This window comes from Mustelus asterias, unplaced genomic scaffold, assembly GCF_964213995.1.
Source record: "Mustelus asterias unplaced genomic scaffold, sMusAst1.hap1.1 HAP1_SCAFFOLD_120, whole genome shotgun sequence".
Taxonomy (NCBI): Eukaryota; Metazoa; Chordata; class Chondrichthyes; order Carcharhiniformes; family Triakidae; genus Mustelus; species Mustelus asterias.
The window spans coordinates 654,400-657,840 of NW_027590159.1; the positions used below are offsets into that span (position 1 = coordinate 654,400).

At 47.0% G+C, this 3,441-nt stretch overlaps 1 non-coding gene across 1 annotated transcript; it reads right to left on the reverse strand.

The window, feature by feature from the left end:
* Positions 1-3,351: 3,351 nt before the first annotated feature.
* Positions 3,352-3,441, reverse strand: trnap-agg (transfer RNA proline (anticodon AGG)). The gene is given in 2 exon segments: positions 3,352-3,387; positions 3,406-3,441. It is a non-coding gene; the product is annotated as a tRNA-Pro (tRNA).

The window sequence follows — 3,441 nt, forward strand, 5'->3', positions numbered from 1 at the left end:
GAACAATCTCATGAGTGACAGACAGCATGGTTTTGTAAGAGGGAGGTTGTGCCTTACAAATTTGGTAGAGTTTTTTGAGGAAGTGACAAAAACGGTTGACGAAGGAAGGGTCGTGGATGTCGTCTATATGGATTTCAGTAAGGCATTTGACAAAGTCCCACATGGCAGCTTGGTTAAGAAGGTTAAGGCTCGTGGGATACAAGGAGAAGTGGCGAGATGGGTGGAGAACTGGCTTGGCCATAGGAGACAGAGGGTAGCGGTCGAAGGGTCTTTTTTCGGCTGGAGGTCTGTGACCAGTGGTGTTCCGCAGGGCTCTGTACTGGGACCTCTGCTATTTGTGATATATATATAAATGATTTGGAAGAAGGTGTAACTGGTGTTATCAGCAAGTTTGCGGATGACACGAAGATGGCTGGACTTGCGGATAGCGATGCGCATTGTCGGGCAAGTCCCTTCTGGGATGCGGCTTATTTTAACACTTAGGTGTCCAAGATTGGCAAATGCATTTCTTGCCAACTAATCCTGGCTATTTCTGAGTAGATATGTTTTGGGTGGCACATTGGTTAGCACTGCTGCCTCAAAACGCCAGTGTCCGAGGTTCAAATCTGGCATCGGGTCACTGTGTGTGGAGCTTGCACATTTTCCCCGTATCTGCATGGGTTTCCTCCGGGTGTTCCGGTTTCCTCCCATTGTCCAAAGATGTGCGGCTAATGTTGATTGGCCGTGTTATATTGTCCCTAATGTCAGTGGGATTAGCAGGGTGAATGCATGGAGTTACAGGAGTGGGGCCTGTATGGGATTGTGGTCCGTACAGACTTGATGGGCCGAATTGGCCTCGTTCTGTACTGCAGGGAATCTATGATTCTAATGGAACCTTCTAACATTCTGACCGGATGAAACAGGGTAGATTCAGAAAGAATGTTCTCGTTAGTGGGAGTCCAGAACTAGGGATTATAGTTTGAGGATAACGGCTGAGATGATGAGACTTCCTTCAGCCAGAGAGTGGTGAATCTGCAGAGTTCACTCCCATAGAAAGTAGTTGAGGCCAAACATTATGATTTGAAGAGAAGTTTAATATAGCTCTTGGGGCTAAATGGCGGATCAGGGTATTGAATTTAATTATCAGGCATGACAACAATGAGTGGTAGATGATGTTCCAATGACTTACTCCTGCCTTCGATGTTTTGATGTAACAGGGATAAGAAGAAACAGTAGGGTTAGTCTCGGATTTCAACTCGGGATCTCGGTGGTTAAGGCATACCAAAATGCGATTCATACCCCGACACCAAGGAGCCTATAAGCAGCCACTGATTTAAAGAAAAGATGCTCTCTTGGCCATTCAAAGCCGATCAGATAACTGCAGCGAAGGCGGAAGATGCTGCAGAAACTTAGGAGTTCAGGCAGAATTTGTGGACAGGGAAACAAAGCTCATCTTTTCCGTCCATGGCCTTTCATTACAACAGGAAAAGGTGAAAAATGTGGGAATTTGAAACGAGTGAAACTCAGGAGGGAGGAAATGTAACAACATGAATAGTCTGGAAGTCAGGAGAAATGAAATGATTTGATTTGGTTTTATTTATTATTGTCACATGTATTAGTATACAGTGAAAAGCATTTTTTCTTGCGCGCTATACAGGCAAAGCGTACCGTTCATAGAGAAGGAAACGGGAGAGTGCAGAATGTGGTGTTACAGTCATTGTCAGGGTGGAGAGAAAGATCAACTTAATGCAAGATAATGTCCATTCAAAAGTATGATGGCAGCAGGGAACAAGCTGTTCCTGAGTGGGCTCGTACGTGACCTCAGACTTCTGTATCTTTCTCTCGAAGAAGGTGGAAGAGAGAATGTCCGGGGTGCGCGGGGTCCTTAACAACCCTGGCTGCTTTGCCGAGGCAGCAGGAAGCGTCGACAGAATCAATGGATGGGAGGCTGTTTTGAGTGATGGATTGGGCTACATTCACGACCTTTTGTAGTTTATCGCGGTCTTGGGCAGAGCAGGAGCCATATCAATCTGTGATACAACTAGAAAGAGTGTTTTCTATGGTGCACCTGTAAACCTTGGTGACAGTCGTAGCTGACATGCCAAATTTCCGAAGTCTTCTGAGAAAGTAGAGGCGTTGATGGGCTTTCTTCACTATAGTGTCGACATGGGAGGCCAGGACAGGTTGTTAGTGATCTGGACACCTAAAAACCTGAAGCTCTCGACCCTTCCTACTTCGTCCCCTTTGATGGAGACAGGGGCATGTTCTCCTCTACGCTTTCTGAAGTCAATGACAATCTCAGTTTTGTTGACATTGAGGGAGAGATGACAGAAATGAGAAATGAGAAAATACTTTGCGGTTCCCGGCCTCAGGGTGAGGTACGCACTAAATCAGAAAACGATTACACCACAGAATGAGGCCATGCTAAGGAATGGCAACATAATTCCAAGTCAGGATGGTGAGTGACTTGGAGGAGAACTTGCAGGTGGTGATATTCCCATGTGTCTACTACCCTTGTCCTTTTGGATGGAAGTGGTCGTGGGTTTCGGAGGTGCTGTCTAAGGACGTTGGTGAATTGCTGCTGTGTATCGTTTAGATAAACATCGCTGCTCCTGAGCGGCGGTTGTGTTGGGATTGAATGCTTGTGGATGTGGTGCCAATCGAGGGGGCTGCTTTGTCCTGGATGATGTCAATCTTCTTGAGTGTTGTTGGAGCTGCACCCATCCAGGCGAGGTGGGAATATTCCATCACGCTCCTGACTTGTGCCTTGTCGATGGTGGACAGGCTCTGGGGAGTCAGGCGGTGAGTTATTCGCCGCAGTATTCCTGGCCTCTGACGTGCTCTTGTAGCCACTGTGTTTATGTGCCGAGTCCAATTGAGTATCTGGTCAATGTTAACCGTATGGATGTTAACAGTGGGGGATTCAGTGATGGAAAAACTGTTGACTGTCAAGAGGCGATGGTTAGATTTTCTCGTGTTGATCACCAACATTGTCTGGCATTTGTGTGGCGCGAATGTTACTTGCCACCTGTCAGCCCAAAGTCTAATATAATGCCGCACACTGCGGACTTTCAAAATCTGAAATAAAAACAGAAAATACTGGGTTATGTCAGCATTTCTGGAAGTATCTGTGGAGCGAGATTCAGAACGAACGCTTCCCGCCCAGCTGTCACGTGGCAGGCGCAGACACGATGGATGTCCGCGCCTGCCATGTGGGTGTCCCAGTGGGCTCTATCCGTGCTGTAAAACTCTGTGCCTTTATGACTCTTTTTCGGAGCCAGTCAGCAGAAAGCTATCCCGCCGTTTGCACCTGAAACAAATCAAAATATCTCCTTTCGAACACAATATTTTGGTCAAAACGAAACAAATGAGGGGCTCGTCCGGGATTTGAACCCGGGACCTCTCGCATACTAATGGGGCGAGATATCCTAAGCGAGAATCATACCCCTAGACCAACGAGCC